Source organism: Phyllobates terribilis, unplaced genomic scaffold (genome assembly GCF_046119375.1).
Source record: "Phyllobates terribilis strain yellow unplaced genomic scaffold, ASM4611937v1 Scaffold_5__5_contigs__length_657084704, whole genome shotgun sequence".
Lineage (NCBI taxonomy): Eukaryota > Metazoa > Chordata > Amphibia > Anura > Dendrobatidae > Phyllobates > Phyllobates terribilis.
The window spans coordinates 56514798-56536855 of record NW_027362765.1 but is presented as its reverse complement, the minus strand read 5'-3'; the positions used below and the strand labels follow the sequence as shown (position 1 = coordinate 56536855).

Genomic DNA, 22058 nt, shown 5'->3' with positions numbered 1-22058 from the left:
GAGGGGAGGAGTCAGGGGTCACATGATCAGGGGCCTCAGTGGATGCAGGACTCTGCTGTGCTGGTTGTCATGGTGCTGGATGAGGTGAAGGTTATGTGTGGGGTCAGGAGCCGCGCGTGTACGAGGTGCACGGAGCGGAGCCGCGCGTGTACGAGGTGCACGGAGCGGAGCCGCGCGTGTACGAGGTGCACGGAGCGGAGCCGCGCGTGTACGAGGTGCACGGAGCGGAGCCGCGCGTGTACGAGGTGCACGGAGCGGAGCCGCGCGTGTACGAGGTGCACGGAGCGGAGCCGCGCGTGTACGAGGTGCACGGAGCGGAGCCGCGCGTGTACGAGGTGCACGGAGCGGAGCCGCGCGTGTACGAGGTGCACGGAGCGGAGCCGCGCGTGTACGAGGTGCACGGAGCGGAGCCGCGCGTGTACGAGGTGCACGGAGCGGAGCCGCGCGTGTACGAGGTGCACGGAGCGGAGCCGCGCGTGTACGAGGTGCACGGAGCGGAGCCGCGCGTGTACGAGGTGCACGGAGCGGAGCCGCGCGTGTACGAGGTGCACGGAGCGGAGCCGCGCGTGTACGAGGTGCACGGAGCGGAGCCGCGCGTGTACGAGGTGCACGGAGCGGAGCCGCGCGTGTACGAGGTGCACGGAGCGGAGCCGCGCGTGTACGAGGTGCGCGGAGGTGCGCGGAGCCGCGCGTGTACGAGGTGCACGGAGCGGAGCCGCGCGTGTACGAGGTGCACGGAGCGGAGCCGCGCGTGTACGAGGTGCACGGAGCGGAGCCGCGCGTGTACGAGGTGCACGGAGCGGAGCCGCGCGTGTACGAGGTGCACGGAGCGGAGCCGCGCGTGTACGAGGTGCACGGAGCGGAGCCGCGCGTGTACGAGGTGCACGGAGCGGAGCCGCGCGTGTACGAGGTGCACGGAGCGGAGCCGCGCGTGTACGAGGTGCACGGAGCGGAGCCGCGCGTGTACGAGGTGCACGGAGTGGAGCCGCGCGTGTACGAGGTGCACGGAGCGGAGCCGCGCGTGTACGAGGTGCACGGAGCGGAGCCGCGCGTGTACGAGGTGCACGGAGCGGAGCCGCGCGTGTACGAGGTGTACATAGTTACATAGTTAGTAAAGCCGAATAAAGACTTGCGTCCATTAAGTTCAACCTGTTAGTTCTGTAATTGCTAAAGTTGATCCAGAGGAGGGCAAAAACCCCAAATGATTTAGCCAATCTTCACCTGAGGAAAAATTCCCTCCCGACTCTGAAACCAGCAGTCAGAATAAATCCCTGTATCAACCTACTATTTTATTCTATTTTTAAGTATATGCAGAAATCTGCCTGGTATCTAGAAAAGCATCCAGTCCCCGCTTGAACTGGTTTAGTGAATCCGACATTACCGTCTTCTCACTCAGTGAATTCCATATTCTCACTGCTCTTACCGTAAAGAACCCCTTCTTATGCTGGTGCTGAAACCTTTTCTCTTCCAGTCTTAGTGAATGCCCTCTTGTTACCGTAATATCCCTCCTTTTGAACAAATCCCGGGCAAGGTCTCTATACTGTCCCCTAACATATTTGTACACATTTATTATGTCCCCCCTCAACCTTCTCTTTTCCAGGCTGAATAGTCCTAGTTTTGCCAACCTCTCTGGGTATTGCAGTCCCTCCATTCCCCTTATTAATTTTGTTGCCCTCCTTTGTACCTTTTCAAGCTCATTTATATCCTTTCTATATATTGGGGCCCATAACTGAGCACAGTATTCCAAGTGTGGTCTGACCAGTGCTTTGTACAGTGGAAGAACAATGTTCTCATCCTTTGCAGCTATACCTCTTCTGATACATCCCATTACCCTGTTTGCCCTTACAGCAGCAGCCTGACTTTGGGCACTCCAATTTAGTTTGCTATCAATCAAGATGCCCAAGTCCTTCTCCATCTCTGAATTCCCCAATGATTTCCCATTCAGTGAGTACTGGTGACTTCCATTTTTCCTTCCCATATGTATGACCTTACATTTCTCCTCGTTAAACCTCATTTGCCATTTAATGCTCCACCTACCCAGCTTATCCAAATCCCTCTGTAGGTCTGCACTGTCCTCTTTTGTATTAATTGTTTTACATAACTTTGTGTCATCTGCAAATATTGATATTTTACTATTTATCCCGTTGACTATGTCGTTAATAAAGATATTAAATAACATTGGGCCTAGTACAGACCCCTGTGGTACCCCACTAGTGACGCTTACCCAATCTGAGTATATTCCATTTATAACCACCCTCTGCCTTCTATCCTTTAGCCAGTTAGCTACCCACTTGCAGACATTTTCCCCCAGCCCCATCATTCTCATTTTGTATACCAACCTATTATGTGGCACGCTATCGAACGCTTTTGAGAAGTCGAGATACACGACATCCACTGGTTCCCCCTGATCTACTCGAGAGCTAACCTCCTCGTAGAAGTCAATCAGGTTTGTTTGGCAGGAGCGATTCCTCATGAATCCATGTTGGTTCGGGGTTAATAGATTATTAGCGTCAAGATGCTCCATGATTGCCTCATTAATAAAGCCTTCAAAAATTTTGCCCACAACGGACGTCAGACTCACCGGCCGATAGTTTCCGGTGTTACTTTTTGCTCCCTTTTTGAATATTGGCACTACATTCGCCTGTCGCCAATCAAGTGGTACAGACCCAGTCTCAACAGAGTCCTTAAATATAAGATATAACGGTCTGTCTATCACATTACTTAGTTCCCTTAGTACCCGTGGGTGTATGCCATCAGGTCCTGGTGATTTGTTTATTTTAATGTTACTGAGGCGTTTCTGTACCCCAGCTTGGGTTAGATTTGTCATACTTAGTGGAGGATTAAGCTTGTCACTTCTCATTTCGCCTGTTAGTTCTTTTTCCTTTGTGAAAGTTGACGAAAAAAATTTATTTAATAGATTAGCTTTATCCTCATCTTTCTCTATGATTTTGCCTTCATCACTTTTTATCGGTCCAATATTATTCGATTTAATCCTTTTACTATTTATATATGTAAAGAACAGTTTGGGATTTGATCTACTTTCCCTAGCAATACGTCTCTCTGTTTCCTCCTTTGCTATTTTTATTTGTTTTTTGCAGGTTCTCGTTTTTTCCTTGTAACACATTAGTGCCTCCTTGCTGTTTTCCTGTTTTAATCTCTTGAATGCCTCTTTTTTGCTATTTAACGCCCCTTTTACGTTCTTATTCAACCATATTGGTTTCCTCTTATTTCTGGCCCTTTTATTCCCATACGGTATATACCTCTCGCACTGAGTATTCAGAATTCTTTTGAAGGTTTCCCATTTACTATTCGTATTTCCTTGATTAAGAACTTTGTCCCAGTCTATAAGATGAAGGTTTTCTTTCAGCTGATCAAACTTCGCCCTCCTAAAGTTTAATGTTTTAGTTGTTCCCTTATTGATAACCCTACTGAAGGGCATTTTGAAATTGATAATATTATGATCGCTATTACCTAGGTGCCCCCCTATCTGTACCTCAGTTATTCTATCAGGCCTATTAGTCAATATTAAGTCCAACACTGCCTTCCCTCTCGTTGGTTCCTGCACTAGTTGGGAGAGATAATTATCCTTGATATTTGTCAAGAACCTTTTTCCTTTCTGCGATCTACAGGTTTCTGTTTCCCAGTCAATATCCGGGTAGTTGAAGTCCCCCATTACAATCACCTCATTATGTTTTGCTACTTTGTCTATTTGTCCTAATAGCAGTTTCTCATTCTCCTCTTATATTGGGTGGCTTATAGCAGACCCCCAGTAATATTTTATTATTATTTTTTGCCCCCTCTATCTCTACCCACATGGACTCGACCCCCTCTTCTCCCTCTCCTATATCTTCCCTTAGTCTGGGCTTTAGACGTGACTTTACATATAAGCAGACTCCTCCGCCCTTCCCCTGTTTCCGGTCCCTTCTAAATAAACTATAATCTGTTAAATTTACCGCCCAGTCGTAGCTATCGTCTAGCCAAGTCTCTGTTATACCTACGATGTCATACCTCTCCTCCGATATAAGCGCCCGCAGCTCATCCGCCTTATTGGTCAGGCTTCTTGCGTTGGTCAGCATGCAAGATAAAACTTTGGGGTTATTTAGCATCCTATTCTTCTCTAACGATCTGACTGTACTATCCCCACCCCCCTCTCCACCCTCATTATATTCACTTCTCCCCTTCCCCCTTGCTTGCCTCACATCCCACCTATTTCCTTGGTTCCCCCCCCCTGTCTCTAGTTTAAAAACTCCTCCAACCTATTAGCCATCTTCTTCCCCAGCACCGCTGCACCCTCCCCATTGAGGTGCAGCCCGTCCCTACGGTAGAGCCTGTAGCCGACAGCGAAGTCGGCCCAGTTCTCCATGAGCCCAAACCCTTCTGCCTTGCACCAACTCTTTAGCCACTTATTCACCTCCCTAACCTCCCGTTGGCGCTCCTGTGTGGCTCGCGGGATTGGTAGTATTTCTGAGAAAACTACCTTGGAGGTCCTTGCCCTAAGCTTCCTACCTAGATCCCTGAAATCATTTTTAAGGACCCTCCATCTACCACTCACTTTGTCATTGGTGCCAATGTGGACCATGACCGCTGGGTCTTCGCCAGCCCCACCCAGTAACCTGTCAACCCGATCCGCGATGTGCCGGACTCGAGCGCCAGGGAGGCAGCACACCGTTCGGCGATCCCGGTCTTTGTGACAGATTGCCCTGTCTGTCCCCCTAATAATAGAGTCACCCACTACCAGGACCTGTCTAGCCTGCCCTACACTTCCCCCTCCCCCTCATTACTGGAGCATACACTCCCCCGGCGGTCAGAGGATCTGTCGTGCTCCAATAATGCCGGTTCTGAACCAGCCTTCCTATACTTCTTCCCTCTATCCCTTCTAACTGTTACCCAGCTCCCTGCCTGTTCAGCCTGCGCTTCCCCACTAAGCTCCACCCCCAGTGTTGACCCATTGAGTGTCTGCTCGGTGAGCAGCAAACTCCGTTCCATGTTGTCGATGCTCCTCAGTACCGCTATCTGAGCACTTAGATCCAGGATTTGGGCTTCCAAGTGCACGATATGCTCACATCTCTCGCAGCAGTATGGATCCCTGAGCGGTAGCTCAGGGAATGCATACATTGCGCAAGATGTACACTGCACGGCTCCGGCCAACATGGACGTCATTCTAAATATGGGGATACAGTCAGTATATATGTACAAGTACAAAACACAATTATTTATATATAGGTGTATGGACGGGGATCAATTAGGGATGTGCAAGTGTATCGATTAGATATCGGCGCGGGATCAGTTAAGTATGGACGGGGGATCAATTAAGTATGGACGGGGGATCAATTAAGTATGGACGGGGGATCAATTAAGTATGGACGGGGGATCAATTAAGTATGGACGGGGGATCAATTAAGTATGGACGGGGGATCAATTAAGTATGGACGGGGGATCAATTAAGTATGGACGGGGGATCAATTAAGTATGGACGGGGGATCAATTAAGTATGGACGGGGGATCAATTAAGTATGGACGGGGGATCAATTAAGTATGGACGGGGGATCAATTAAGTATGGACGGGGGATCAATTAAGTATGGACGGGGGATCAGCTGAGTGGGTCAGGTGGATTAATTAAGTATGGACGGTGTGTCAATTAACTATGGACTGGGGAAATAATTGTGGACTAGGGAATCAATCAATTAATTATGGACAGGGGGTTTAATTAAATAGGATGGGGGGTAAAGCAAATAAATAGGTATGGACGGTGGGTCAATTAACTAAGGACTGGGGATCAATAATATCAATAAATATGGACTGGGGAAATAATTAATTGTGGTCTGGGGAATCAATCAATTAATTATGGACAGGGGTTAATTAAATATGGTGGGGGATAAGGCAAATAGATAGGGACTGGGGATGAGTAAAAGTGGACAAGGGGAATCTATTAAATAGGACAAGGGGGATCAATCAATTATGGGCTGGGGGGGTCAATCATTTAAATGTGGTCAGGGGGATCACTTTAATATGGACGGGGGGTGGTCGGGGATCAATTAAATGAGGACGGGGGGGTCAATTTAATGTGGTCAGAGGGATCAGTTAAATATGGACGGGGGTGTTCAGGGGAATCAATTTAAATATGGACGGGGGTGATCAATTAAATATGGACGGGGGGGGGGGGTAATCAATTAAATATGGACTAGGGAATACAATACAATTACAATACAGATACAAATACAATACAGTACAGTACACACTTGGGTTCAGTAGGGCCGCTTATCGCGGCCTCCTGCCCCTCACTCACCTCCTCTAGGGACTTACCGGTCCTCCTGATCACCACCACCTGGCACCCTCCGCTGGCCGGCACTGCACGCTGCCACAGCGCTCTCTTGTGCTCGTCCCTCCGGTCGCCTCCTACTGGTCCTCCCGGTCCACTCGGTCACCTCCGCCTGGCTCTCCTCCCTTCCCAGGAGCTCTCTCCACACACAGCACAACTCTTGCAGCACACGGCAGGCTCCGCCTCCACCACTTCCTGTCAGGCCTCCTCCCACTTCCTGTCAGTCAGTTGACCAAGTGCAGAGTTTCCAAGTGCAGAGTACGGAGCGGAGCCGCGCGTGTACGAGGTGTACGGAGCGGAGCCGTGTGGGTGCGAGGTGTACGGAGCGGAGCCGTGTGGGTGCGAGGTGTACGGAGCGGAGCCGCGTGTGTACGACGTGTACGGAGCGGAGCCGCATGTGTACGAGGTGTACGGAGCGGAGCCGCATATGTACGAGGTGTACGGAGCGGAGCCGCGTGTGTACGAGGTGTACGGAGCGGAGCCGCGTGTGTACGAGGTGTACGGAGCGGAGCCGCGTGTGTGCGAGGTGTACGGAGCGGAGCCGCGTGTGTACGAGGTGTACGGAGCGGAGCCGCGCGTGTGCGAGGTGTACGGAGCGGAGCCGCGCGTGTACGAGGTGTACGGAGCGGAGCCGCGCGTGTACGAGGTGTACGGAGAGGAGCCGCGCGTGTACGAGGCGTACGGAGAGGAGCCGCGCGTGTACGAGGCGTACGGAGCGGAGCCGCGCGTGTACGAGGCGTACGGAGCGGAGCCGCGCGTGTACGAGGCGTACGGAGCGGAGCCGCGCGTGTACGAGGCGTACGGAGCGGAGCCGCGCGTGTACGAGGCGTACGGAGCGGAGCCGCGCGTGTACGAGGCGTACGGAGCGGAGCCGCGTGTGTACGAGGTGTACGGAGCGGAGCCGCGTGTGTACGAGGTGTACGGAGCGGAGCCGCATGTGTACGAGGTGTACGGAGCAGAGCCGCATGTGTACGAGGTGTACGGAGCAGAGCCGCGTGTGTACGAGGTGTACGGAGCGGAGCCGCGTGTGTACGAGGTGTACGGAGCGGAGCCGCGTGTGTACGAGGTGTACGGAGCGGAGCCGCGTGTGTACGAGGTGTACGGAGCGGAGCCGCGTGTGTACGAGGTGTACGGAGCGGAGCCGCGCGTGTGCGAGGTGTACGGAGCGGAGCCGCGCGTGTACGAGGTGTACGGAGCGGAGCCGCGCGTGTACGAGGTGTACGGAGCGGAGCCGCGCGTGTACGAGGTGTACGGAGCGGAGCCGCGCGTGTACGAGGTGTACGGAGCGGAGCCGTGTGGGTGCGAGGTGTACGGAGAGGAGCCGCGCGTGTACGAGGTGTACGGAGCGGAGAGGAGCCGCGCGTGTACGAGGCGTACGGAGAGGAGCCGCGCGTGTACGAGGCGTACGGAGAGGAGCCGCGCGTGTACGAGGCGTACGGAGAGGAGCCGCGCGTGAACGAGGCGTACGGAGCCGCGCGTGTACGAGGCGTACGGAGCGGAGCCGCGCGTGTACGAGGTGTGCGGAGCCGCGCGTGTACGAGGTGTACGGAGCGGAGCTGCGCGTGTACGAGGTGTACGGAGCGGAGCCGCGCGTGTACGAGGTGTACGGAGCGGAGCCGCGCGTGTACGAGGTGTACGGAGCAGAGCCGCGCGTGTGCGAGGTGTACGGAGCAGAGCCGCGCGTGTGCGAGGTGTACGGAGCCGAGCCGCGTGTGTGCGAGGTGTACAGAGCGGAGCCATATGATGAGCGTGTATCGAGAGAGGCTGTGCTTGCAGGCGGCTCTTGTAGTGATAAGTATATACTTTATATATTTTTATGGCACAAATTTTAGAAAAAAAAAAGCAATTTTTGGCTTATTTTTGTTGAATGCATACTTTAGGTTATTGTTGTGTGGATATATATTAATATGTAGGTTTATTGTTATTTAACATACGTAATAAATTGTTATGTGTTATTATGATATTTGGGGGGGGGGCTCTTTATTTTTATTAGATAGTTAAAAGTGGGTCCCTAATGTTAACACTATCACGCAGAAACATTTAGGTTGCATTCATACGAGCTCATTTTAGACTGTTAAATTAGCGCGATCGGCTATATTGAAGTTGTTTGGCGTTTGTTTATCGGCCTTTCTACACAGGCTAACAAAGAATGATGGGGAAAGAACAATCTCTAATAGATCAATCTGTCCCCATACACATCATGTTATCAACATCTCCTGTTTACACCGGGTAATGTGCTGCCGAGAACAATGACTTTTGTTTTGGCATATAATCCAATCAATTGATAAATGAGAATCATTTTGCTCTATTATTGCGTGACTGCTGACATGTTTACACCTCTGAACTCTCGTCTGTGGTGACGATATTTATAAATGTGGATACTACATATACACACTGTATGTTACACAGACACACATACATATGTATATAAACATATAGGCATGTATATGTATATACTGTAGCAATGCCAGATAGGTAAGGGTTAAGTCCTAGCACTGCAGGTCTTGATTAGGACTGAGATTAGATGCTGGGAAAAGGAAGTTGTTCTGCGCTTTCTGGAGTCATGACAAATCAGTAGTGGAATAAAATTGTAGGTTTATTGTATACGCGTTTCAGAGTTCACCGACTCCTTCCTTAGGACAACCATACATAACCTTCCACTGAGAGCAGAACAACTTCCTTTTCCCGGCATCTAATCTCACATATCCCCGGGAAGCTGCAGCATCTAGATTCCAAGTTTTTTCGATTTTTCACAACCCTTTTAGGTGAGCAGTTATGTTACTTCTTTACCAATCATTTATGTTAGATAAGATCCTTTTGCGCTCTTGCATTTTTTCAGTGATTAAAGAAGTTGTCCACTACTTTATATGAACCCCCCCAATGTATCCCCCGAGGGCCCAGAAGTGTTTTTGTAAATACCTTGCGGTACCTTTTCTGCCTCTAAGCTGCGCTATCGCTGGCCACTCAGAGGCTTCACGTGACCCATCACTGATGTCACATCAAGTGAGGCGTGACATCAGTGATGCACTCCCCGCTGGGCTGTGGGCGGGGTTACCCCGTGTTTCACACCCAGCATCCACCGTACTTTTTCCCAATGAATGAGGAGAGGGAGAGCGTGCGGTGGTTGCCGGGTGTGACGCGTGGGGTAACCCTGCCCACAACCCAGCAGCCACCAGTGGAACGTGGAAGAGGGACCCTTGGCTGCCACCTGGACTTGTTATGACGTCAGCGGATGTCAGAGCCGGCTGCAGCCGGGGGTCACGTGATGCCTGTGAGCGGCCAGTGATAGCGCCGCTCACAGGCAGAAAAGGCACCTCAAAGTATTTAGAGAAACACTTATGGGCCCTGGGGGAATACATTGGGGGATCATATAAAGTAGTGGACAACCCCTTTAAGAATGCATCTTCAGTGTGTTGCTGAGAACCAGGAATTGTGTGCCAGTCAGTCTGCTGGATGAAGCAGAGTTGAGTGTGCTGCTGGTGAGTAACTAGTCACGATGTGAGCTGTAGCTGGGAGAGAGACAAGCCAGGGGCTCTCTCTGAATGGAGTGACTGGGGAGACTGCTGAGGAGCTAAGCAGTTTTTGATCCTAGAGAGAAAAAGGACCATTTAATGGTGGACAGTCTACCAGACTGTTGGTTACTGGAGAGATCTCATACTGACCTGTGTGTGGGTGGACTTATACCTGCTGGAGAATTTGATGTATACATGCCAGAGTATTGGATGTAGACATGCTGGAGTATTAGACGTATACCTGCCGGAGTATTGACCTGCTGTATGTACTGTACTTTCCTGCTGTGTTCAAGTACCTCTGGGTTTATGCTAATAAACTTTCACATAGCAGAGCTCTGTGTGAAATCTGTAAATAGTGTTTCCCAGGAGGGCGAGACAATAATCGTTTTCTGCAATTGGCCTGGCCTGAGTCACCCACTTGGGTCAATTTATTCTCTGTAGGCACTGTGGGAAGGGTTGGCCGATGGAGCCCAGCCCGCGGCTGATTAGGAGTGTACCTGCAGTGAATTTTTAAGAACCAGGAAATGGTTATATCCTGGGTTGCTGCTGGTGAGCCAGTGAGTCTGCTGGATGAAACAAAGTTGAGTGTGCTGCTGGTGAGTGACCAGCCAAAATGTGAGCTGTAGCTGGGAGAGAGACAAGCCAAGGTCTCTCTGAATGGAGTGACTGGGAGCTAATAAACCTTGCCTTATTGGACTAAAAACGTTGCATGTGTGAACGCTGCCTAATGCCTACTAGAGTGAATCCCTACAATACACACATACAACTGCTTCTCACTAAATTAGAATATCATCAAAAAGTTAATTTATTTCAGTTCTTCAATACAAAAAGTGAAACTCATTATATAGAGTCATTACAAACAGAGTGATCTTTTTCAAGTGTTTATTAATGTTGATGATTATGGCTTATAGCCAATGAAAACACAAAAGTCATTATCTCAGTAAATTAGAATACTTTATAAGAACAGCTTGAAAAATGTTTTTAAAATCCGAAATGTTGGCCTACTGAAATATATGATCAGTAAATGCACTCAATACTTGGTTGGGGCTTCTTTTGCATCAATTACTGCATCAATGCGGCGTGGCATGGAGGCGATCAGCCTGTGGCACTGCTGAGGTGTTATGGAAGCCTAGGTTGCTTTGATAGCAGCCTTCAGCTTGTCTGCATTGTTGGGTCTGGTGTCTCTCATCTTCCTCTTGACAATATTCCATAGATTCTCTATGGGGTTAAGGTCAGACGAGTTTGCTGGCCAATCAAGCACAGTGATACTGTTGTTTTTAAACCAGGTATTTGTACTATTGGCAGTGTGGACAGGTGCCAAGTCCTGCTGGAGAATGAAATTTCCATCTCCAAAATGCTTGTCGGCAGAGGGAAGCATGAAGTGCTCTAAAATTTCCTGGTAGACTGCTGCGCTGACTTTGGTCTTGATAAAACACAGTGGACCTACTCCAGCAGATGACATGGCTCCCCAAGCAATTACTGATTGTGGAAACTTCACACTAGACCTCAAGCAGCTTGGATTGCGTGCCTCTCCACTCTTCCTACAGACTCTGGGACCTTAATTTCCAAATGAAATGCAAAATTTACTTTCATCTGAAAACAACACCTTGGACCACTGAGCAACAGTCCAGGTCTTTTTCTCCTTGACCCAGGTAAGATGCTTCTGGCGTTGTCTATTGGTCATGAGTGGCTTGACACAAGGAATGCGACATCTGTGTGTGGTAGCTCTTGAAGCAATGACTCCAGCAGTAATCCACTCCTTGTGCATCTCCCCCAAATTTTTGAATGACCTTTTCTTAACAATCCTTTGAAGACTGCGGTTATCCCGGTTGATTGTGCACCTTTTTCTACCACACTTTTTTTCTTTCCACTCAACTTTCCATTAATACGCGTGGATACAGCACTCTGTGAACAGCCAGCTTCTTCTTTAGCAATGACCTTTTGTGGCTTACCCTCCTTGTGGAATGTGTCAATCACTGCCTTCTGAACATCTGTCAAGTCTGAAGTCTTCCCAATGATCCTTGAGCCTACTGAAACAGACTAAGGGACTTTTTAAAGGAAGCCTTTGCAGATGTTTTTTGTTAATTATTGTACTTTACTGATTTTTGTGTTTTCATTGGCTGTAAGTCATAATCATCAACATTAAGGCTATGTGCCCAGAGACAGGGCACACAGCAGTGTGAGCTGCCTCCTCTTACCTCAGCACCTCTGGTATCTCCGGTAGTATAGTGGAGCACATCTCTCTATATATGGAAGGCAGAGAGTCCCCTACTGCACATGCTCACTGACACCTATCTTTCTTAAAATTCTATGACAGGTTTCTCTCATTGAAACAAGGCAATGACCAGATCCAAGATGGCCGCTGACTGTGGAGGCTGTTGCAGACAGAGCTCCTCTCCAGACCTACAGCATCCATGCCATCTAGCCTCACAAAGACGCCATCCATCCCCTCAGACTTCAGTGCCTGCCGCCTACAGCTTCTGGAACCCGAGGAGCCCAACATAGAAAGTTGCTGAGGCCTTACTGCGCACCCCAGGTGGGTCTGCACTGTGATCCCCCCCCTCCCCTCCCCTCGCCATCTTGGCCCAGCGTGCACGCAGTCTCGCACCCTGAGAGGAGCACAGCCTAGACGATCCGCCCGCGTCTGCCTCCTGCACCAAAAACCGGCTGAACATATAGCTCGCTCGGCGGGAGTGGCGGAGAAGCGGGAGGGGCGACGCCATTAAGGAGCGGTGAGAGCATGGAGGCCTGAGATCACCTCCAGCCCCGACGCCAGAGCAAAGGGGAACAGACTGAGGGTGCGGGACCTGGGCAGTGCTGGGGAGTAGTGGAGACTCCTGTGACTGAGGCTGCAGCTCTCCTATTAAAATTGGCACTACAGACCCTGGCAAAACCTGAACAGGGCTGAGGAACAATTGATAACTGTAATGCACACGCCCGGACTAACTGGTGTGTGCGTGTTTAGTGGTTCCACTGTGCCATGAACCGGACAGTGCCTGGAGGGGTGTAACTAAGTATCTGCCCGATCCGACCAAGGTCGCACGACGGCATACGACGCCAGTGCACCAGGGAGGAACCGAGTAGAGGGACCAGGGTCTACTCCATGTCAGACTCCGGACACGGCTGTTGACCCACACCGGAACATACAGGAACAGGCAGACTAGAGCGCAGGCTGGGTAGGGTCCAGTACAGACTGGGAGACAAATTCGGAGCCGCAGATGCGGTAAACAAACAGAGCAGAGCGAAACCGCAGACGCGGCGGACAGGGCTGAGCAGAGCGAAACCGCAGACGCGGCGGACAGGGCTGAGCAGAGCGAAACCGCAGACGCGGCGGACAGGGCTGAGCAGAGCGAAACCGCAGACGCGGCGGACAGGGCTGAGCAGAGCGAAACCACAGACGCGGCGGACAGGGCTGAGCAGAGCGAAACCACAGACGCGGCGGACAGGGCTGAGCAGAGCGAAACCGCAGACGCGGCGGACAGGGCTGAGCAGAGCGAAACCGCAGACGCGGCGGACAGGGCTGAGCAGAGCGAAACCGCAGACGCGGCCGACAGGGCTGAGCAGAGCGAAACCGCAGACGCGGCCGACAGGGCTGAGCAGAGCGAAACCGCAGACGCGGCCGACAGGGCTGAGCAGAGCGAAACCGCAGACGCGGCGGACAGGGCTGAGCAGAGCGAAACCGCAGACGCGGCGGACAGGGCTGAGCAGAGCGAAACCGCAGACGCGGCGGACAGGGCTGAGCAGAGCGAAACCGCAGATGCGGCGGACAGGGCTGAGCAGAGCGAAACCGCAGACGCGGCGGACAGGGCTGAGCAGGCAAGAACCGCCGAAGCGGCAAGCAAGGCAGAGCGGAGGGGACAGGGCTCTGTTCACACGGAACAGACTGGAAGGGAAAGGCAGAACCGGGTACACACAGGATACACAAACGGGAGTACAGAGACAACGAGTAGGAGATAGGTGCGGGATCAGATTCTGCAAGAAAAGGGAAGGTACGGACATGGAGAAAAACAGGTAACAGGCTAGGAGAGTATACAGACAAGAACAGGCAAGATACAGGAACAGGTCTAGGTATGTGGCCCCTAGAAGGCGGAAAGAACAGGCTAGGAGCGTGTTCACACTGGCCTGGAAATACAGCTTGCAGGATAGGCAGAAGACAACAGGCTAGAGAGCGTGTACAGACTGCAGGTTAGAGTACACAGGTAGGACACAGTACAGACACGGGAACAGATACTGCAAGACAGGTAACATACACAGGACCTGGCATGTCAGAGACAAGAAGCCAACTGACAGGGCAAGATGCTCGGGCCTGGGTTAATTGGAGCAGCTGGTTTAAATACCAGGTGACAGACAGCAATAGGCTGAGGACGCACAAGGGGTGTGCCTGCAGCAGGTACAAAAAGCAGGAAGTGATCGGGTGCCGCCCTTAAGCAGCAGAAACAGAGGCAAACAGACAGCATGGAGGGAAGCCAGAGAGACATTCTGGATTGGAGATCAAGTGCGCGCTCTTGCACAGTGGGAGATGGACCACTATGCAAGGACGCCGCCAGGTATGTTACAATAACACAGAGACTGACGCTGCAATTTTCAGATAAAAATCAACACTGCAGGTCCCAGTGACATACTATCACCAGCCCACTGTTCTGGCCACATTTGCGTTTGCTAGCTGTGTCCTGGGACTGACGTCTTGTGCATTTTAGAGGCAATAGAGAGGCTGTGCATAGAGCTTTACTACACACCACCATAAGCTCTCACCCTAGTGGATTGTACAGCTTTTTATTCTCTACTTCTGGTGTACTACAACTCCCACCAGTAGGATCTACCAGTAATATACTTGGATTCTTACCATATAGCATTGCCTGATAAGATATGTCGTATTAAACACCCCTAAGCCAGCAGGGGTAGCCATTGACCATAATTTGACTATAATCTCCTTTACAGAGCTTTCCTGCAACACTATGGGGAAATCGAGTGTTAAGCCCCCCAAAAGTGCATCTAAAGCTGTGAAATCTGTCACCCAAGCTGATGTTGACCAATTCTTAAAGAAACAGGGCACTACAACAGAATCAATAAAGCCCGCCAAACGCTTAGATATGAAATACATAGACGATTCTGACTCTGAGGTGGAGAGTGACACGGATGGAGAAAGCTCGTCTAAGGACCCCATGGTTACCCACTCCTTCATAAAGCGAATACTGGCTAAAGCCCTTGAACCTATTAGTCGAGAATTGGCAGAGATAAAGCATGACCTAACCCAGCAGGGCCACAGGCTGGAGACGCTTGAACAGTCCCAAACTGCACTCTCACAGCAATCCAATACGTTGCTTGACAGCTGGAACGCACATGAACGACAACTACATCTGATCCATAATACCCTGGAATATCACGAGAATCGGGAGCGCCGCAACAATATTAGGATGTCAAGGCCTTCCCGAATCTGTGGCATTTGAGGCTCTGGGCAAAGCTGTAGTAGAAATCTTCAGGGGCCTACTTGCGGACGATGATCCCCGAGAAATCGAGCTAATCCGGGTCCATAGGGCCCTCCGCCCCAAGGAGAGGCACCCCGAAATGTATAATGTCGCTTTCTGGACTACTGAGTCAAAGATCTGATTCTCCGTAGAGCAAGGGAACAGCAGGAGATCATCTATGAGGACACACGGATCCAGCTCTTTCAAGATCTGTCGGCTATCACCTTGAAAAAATGAAGGTTGTTGAAACCTTTCACGGATGCTATATTGCAGAGGGGCCACCGTTTCCGTTGGCTATTCCCCTTCGGGGTCCACGTGACAGCAGGAGACATGAGGATCGTTGCCAGATCATCCGCAGATGTTAAAGCTGCCTGCAAAACCCTTGACATAACTCTTGAATCCTACCCTGATCTGGAGTCATTCCGTTCTGTGGCGCTGATTCAACCTTTTCCGAGCCCAGTCCCTTGGCAACAAGTGACCCCGAAGGCACAGCGCGCGAGGAGAAAGTCAGCTAAATCTCCGACTCCTAAAAAGCCTGATGATGCCACCTGAGCGGTATTTGCGCTCACTGCTGTCCCATCTTGTTGCCTGTCCTTTTCGGGACAATTGAGGAGGGGAAAACTGTTTTGATTCTTTCTCCTGGGACTCTGTTGGTCTCGGTCAAGGAATTCAGGAACGGGCTGTGGCCTTCCCCCTCTTTTGAATTCCTAAGTATGTTGTTTGACTCATTATACCATTCTCCCTTCAGGCCTTGGCTCCGCTATTTGCTACTTCACGTAGCTCCTGTTATGCAACGCTCTACAAGGATGTTTTCGTTTAATATAAATTTGTATGTTGGACATGCTCCCCAAAACTGGCTACCAATGCCATGCATTATATATGTTGTTTGAGTTTGAATCTGGAATTGTTATATATTGTTTTCAATTAACAAAACTAATGCTTCTCCTTTTCTATCTCTCTATGACTCCTAGTCTTTCCCCCCCTCTTCCTATCCCCTCCCATCTTCTAATCCCTATAGGCACAAACAGTTCCTTTTCACGCGAAACGCCGTCTGAGAAAGCCCTATACCACCATGATGGACGCGGATAAGGTAATTACTTTTGCATCCCTAAACGCCCATGGTCTAAACTCGCCGAGTTCCAGACACCCCACACTACATAGACTTAAAAAACAAAAGGCGGATCTGCTATTCATCCAGGAGACCCATTTTAAACCCAACAGACTACCGAACTTTACTCTATGACACATGGTACTATGCCACCTCAACCCAATCTGGCTCGAGAGGAGTCTCCATCGCTATGCTATGTGTGACCAGCGGGAGCAGCGATCAGGCTGGTAACCATGATAAACATCGGGTTACTAGGGGCACACGCGCACCTAGTAACCCGTTGTTTATCATGGTTACGAGCCTGCTAAAGTGAGCGGTAACCTCCCGCTCACTGTAGCAGAGTGGTAACCATGATAAACAAAGGGGTTACTAGGAGCGCGTGTGTCCCTAGTAACCTGATGTTTACCATAGTTACCAGCCTGCTCCTGCTTCAGCAGGCTCGTAACCAGGAGCAGGACATCGTGGAAAGATTCTTTCCACGATGTCGCTGCTCCCCTGATCGTTGGTGAGCCTGCCTGTTTGACAGCTCACCAGCGACCACATAGCGACGCAGCAACGATCCCTGACAGGTCGTATCGTTGTCGGGATCGTTGCAGCGTCGCTAAGTGTGACGGGGCCTTTAGAGAGGGTGTGCTCTTGATCGGAGGAGACCTCAACATTGCGCTGGAACCTATGCTGGATACTTCCAAACAAAAAAGCGCTATCTCTCCAGAGACCTAGTGAGACTGTGTACCTTTCTTAATTCTATGCAGCTAATTGACTCATGGGGATACTTAAATCCCTCCACACGAGATTACACTTTCTATTCCAATCCTCATAAATCCTACCACCGTATAGATTACATTTTTGTACCAAGATCGCTCCTGCCTAGACTGTCTACTGCAAATATAACCCCGAACGTTTATTCAGACCACGCCACTGTATTACTATCAATAAATACACCCAGAATGCACTCAAGTTCCAGATCTTGGCAAATAAATGAAGCACTACTGGGCTTACCTGATATCCGGGCGCGATTGAGTAAAAAACTTCACCAATACTTCCAACAAAACAAAATAGAGGGGACCTCCCCCCAGACCCTTTGGGAAGCACATAAAACAGTGCTAAGATGCGAACTTATCTCCATTGCATCTTGTTATAATAAAAAGAGACATCAGGAAGTTCAAAGCTTATACGACGATATAGCTGAGCTGGAGCTGCGCCACAAAAAATCCATTGACAATACAACTTTGGCCTCCATCACCAGCAAGAGACAAAAATTGAAAGATATTCTCAATGTCAGTTCGGCAAAAATGTATGCGTTGTGGTAAAACAGGATGTTTGCACATGGAGATAAGGCCTCAAAATTTATTTTATCTCGGCTCCGCAAAAGACAAGCCCGCACCCACATCCATTACATCGTGAACTCCAGTGGTGTTATTGCTCAGAACCCCACTCATATTGAGACTTCCTTTCTGGAATACTACTCACAGCTCTATAATCTCCATCCAAATGACACAGAGGCTCATGTGATGTAGAGAAAGTCAGACTCTTCTCACTTTTTGCGGACACGGAATCTCCCTGTATTAACAACATCTCAACAAAACAAACTAACTAAACCTTTCACACTAGAGGAACTCCGGTCCACCCTGTCGAGGTGCCCAAAAGGCAAAGCCACTGGCACAGATGGGTTCTCGGCGCAATATTACAAAACTTTCGCCCCCCTCCTCTTACCCCATCTTCTGAAGATTTGTAATGAAACACTAGAGGGTCAACCCCTTCCACAACAAATGCTCGAAGCCAAAATATCATTAATACACAAAGATGGCAAGGATCCGACCTTATGTAGCAGTTACAGACCAATATCTTTGCTGAATGTTGACCTGAAACTACTGGCCAGTATGTTTGCACATAGGATTGCCGAGTTCTTGCCAAATCTTATCTCATTGAATCAAACTGGATTTGTGGGCAGGAGAGAGGGAAAGGACAATGCTCACAAAATTTTGCACCTTCTTCAATATGCCAAAGCCCACAAGATCCCTTTAGTATTGTTGGGTACAGATGCTGAAAAGGCCTTCGACAGGGTGGACTGGATCTACTTAGAGGAGACACTCCTACGATTCGGCTTACCACCTGCACTGGTTACTGCCATTATGGCTATGTATCATAACCCGACTGCACGCATCAAGATCAACGATTCCTTGACAAACACATTTACTGTACACAATGGGACCAGACAAGGCTGCCCGTTGTCTCCGCTGTTGTTTGTCCTGGCAGTGGAGCCTTTATTGATCTCAATACAAGAAAATCAGAGGATAGAGGGCATCAGAATACACAACTCACATTTTAAAATGGCAGCGTTTGCTGATGACCTTCTGGTCCTCTTAACCAAGCCTCTAAGGGGTCTCCCTGCCTTGATGGCACTGGTGGAGCAATACGGCAGCCTCTCTAATTTCAAAATAAACCTTACCAAATCTGAAGCTCTGGAATTTCATGTCCCCACGCACTCCCTAGCAAAACTGAAAAACTTATACCCATTCACTTGGCCTAAGACCCATATCACATACCTTGGGGGTGAAGATAGGCAGAACAGACAGAGAATTATTTAAACTGAACTTTCTCCCTCTGCTTGACTCCACAGTAAATCTCATTAAGCAGTGGAGAGACTCCTATCTATCGTGGATGGGGAGGAAGAATGTAATGAAAAGTCTGACTCTGCCTAAATTTACCTACATATTTCAGATGTTGCCCATAAAAATACCATTGTCTTATCTTCAGAGGGTGAATTCCCTTTTCTCTTCATATATCTGAAAGAGTAAAAAGCCTCGCATATCTTACCGCTTGCTGGCACTACCAAGGACGCGTGGGGGGATGGGCGCACCAGACATCAGGCGCTACTATAGAGCCGCAATTTTGTCTAGGACGGTGAACATCATACGAGGCTCCGAAGATAAGCAGTGGATCGAGGTGGAGGAGGCACTTGCTCCTCTCCCTCTCAGATCCCTTTTCCTAACACAGTCCCACAACCGACCTAACACTTCTATACCAAACTCACATACTAAAGCCACACTCAAAATATGGCAAGACTCCAGTGACATCTTAGCCCCATCTCTCTCCCCCATACTTAGGCTCTCGGACATTCTAGCCCATTCATTGCCACTCTCAGGGCAAACTAGAGACCGACTAAAGTACTCTAACATCTCTATCGATCATTTACTACGGGAAGGATCGCTTGCCCCACTACCGGAATTGCAGCATCACCCAGGCTTTTCGTCTCTAAACTTTGTCCAATACGGTTCCATCAAAGAATTTATAAAACGACATATTAAGCATTCTAATCTATCCAGAGCTCTAACTAATTACGAAATGCTTTGCACCAGGATCACTAGATCCAAGAAAATATTCTCTACTATCTACCAGACCCTACTAACCTCTGATACCTGCTCAAAGAGAGCATATATTTCTGATTGGGAACGAGACTTAGGTTATCATTTCACGCAGGCCCAGACTCTCTATAAGCACTCCCATGGCCCGATCCAGTGTGTCCGAGCACAAGAGAACTCTTTCAAAATAGTCACGAGATGGTTTCATACACCTCTCCGGAGTTCTGGCTGGAGTGCAGATGCATCAACTTCGTGCTGGAGATGCGGAACAGGTCCTGGTAGCTACTTTCATATTTGGTGGCAATGCCCCATCATCCTTAAATTCTGGCAACAAGTAGAGAGCCTTATTCACACTGTGGTAAAGAAAAAATTGTGCCTGAAACCAGAGACAGTTTTATTGAACTTTTTGATCTGGCCTGAACATAGAAAGACATCGATTTTGGCCCAGCATATTATTGCTGCGGCCAAACTGTTAATACCTATCCACTGGAAAACCACTAACCTTCCCACCTTACTGTACCTGCAGGATAAGGTTCATATGCTTTACCACGTGGCAGAAACGATGTCATTGGCCTCCTTCCTAGACACTTGGCAACCATGGATTACCTATAGATCCTTATCCCTTAATAAATAAATGAAATCTTACCTTGTCGCATTCCGTGACATATCCTGCCTACCTCCCCCTCCCCCTTCTCTTATCCTTCTCTTCCCCTTTTCCATCTACCCCCCTCTTACTGTATCTATTCTTCTTCTTTCCTCTCTCTCTGATCTTACTCTCTATTAATCTTTAATTAAATGTATGCATATTGTAGATTCTAAACACCTTGGTTTTCAGGCAAGCTTAGAACACATGAGCGGACTCAAATATGTATTACTTTACTCTTGTAACAGACTTACATTCTGCACTACAACTGGTCCGTCCGGTTCTCCGAGGACTGAAACACTATCATAGTGACCCCATTTCTCTTCTTGTTTGGTTTTATATTTCTTAACAATCGCTCATTACACATTACTTAATCTTGTTCCACAAGTAAGTCTTGTAACCTGTATGTGAAATTTACTCTTTGATAATAATAATAATAAAAAGAATTTTGAAAAGAAAAGGCTATGTGCCCACAATGCAGAAATGCTGCATATTTTTTCCGCTTCTCCCTGGCAGGAAAAATGCATGCAGTTTTTACATGCGTTTTTCCCGCCAGGTAGAAGCGTTTGTCAAACGTTTTTGCATGCATTTCTACATGCTGGTTATCAAGCGCTTTTCCAAGCGATTTTAGCATCACTTGGAAAGTGCTTGACAACTTGTTCACACTATATAAATCCATGCAACCGGCATGGATTTATAGTAGTGTGACCAAGTTAGTTTAAAAAAAAAAAAAAAAAAAAAAAAAAAAGATTATACTTACCTTCCGATGTACTCCCGGTGTTTTCTCTGCTGCGTCCGCTGTCTTGGGCGGCTCGCGGTGTTGTGAAGGACCTGCAGTTACGTAATTGAGTCATGAGACAGGTCACATGACTCAATGACGTCATTGCAGATCCTTCACAACAACGCGACCCATACAGCAGATCAGACGGAGGGGAGAAAACACCAGGAGGACATCGGAAGGTGAGTATAATCTTTATTTTTTATTTTAAATTCTTTTTTTTTTACAGTTTGTATGGTACCCAGGTCTGGATGAGAGTGTCCTCTCCTCCAGACCTGGGTACCATCAGCACATTGAACCGTGTGATATCCGCTTGTGCAGATGCAGTGATGCGGATGTCACGCGGTCCAATGCAAGTCAATGGCGGCGATTACGCTGCATGTCCGTAAAATTAATGGACATGCTGCGTATTTTTCTGCAATGATAATCCGCAGCGGAAATTTCCGCAGCATGTGCACAGCATATGCGGATTATGATTGGGGACCATGGGGCACGTATTACCAAGCGTTTTTTAAGCGTTTTCGCTGCGGAAATTCCGTGGCAAAAACGCTTGAAAAGCGCATAGTGGGCACGCAGCCTTAAAGAAATAAACACTTGAAATTGATCACCCTGTTTTTAATGGCTACATACAGTAATATGAGTTTCACTTTTTGTATTGAAGAACTGAAGTAAATTAACTTTTTGATGTGTGACAGAGTCACTGGTATGATATACGAGGGGAGGTATATGTCACTCAGATTGCTCTCCTGTGTCAACTGAAACCTTCTAAATTTCTGCCAGCATGTTATATGTTGGGTGTTAACTTTCTTAAAGGGTGTGGTTTTATGGGAATGGCAAAGAGGGTGGGAAGCCATTCCACTACCTCCCCTC

General features: G+C 49.0%; 1 protein-coding gene and 1 long non-coding RNA gene across 2 annotated transcripts in view; one reads left to right on the top strand and one right to left on the bottom strand.

The window, feature by feature from the left end:
- LOC141271955 (uncharacterized) overlaps nucleotides 1-6502 on the bottom strand; it is a 39431-nt gene extending 32929 nt beyond the window's left edge. The window contains exon 1 of the mRNA XM_073682207.1: nucleotides 6305-6502. The gene's annotated coding sequence lies outside the window, so the exon portion shown is untranslated. The remainder of the gene's footprint in view (nucleotides 1-6304) is intronic.
- Nucleotides 8-20835, top strand: LOC141271964 (uncharacterized). Its single transcript, XR_012321954.1, has 3 exons — nucleotides 8-84; nucleotides 12150-12368; nucleotides 14771-20835. It is a non-coding gene; the product is annotated as an uncharacterized lncRNA (long non-coding RNA).
- Nucleotides 20836-22058: the final 1223 nt, after the last annotated feature.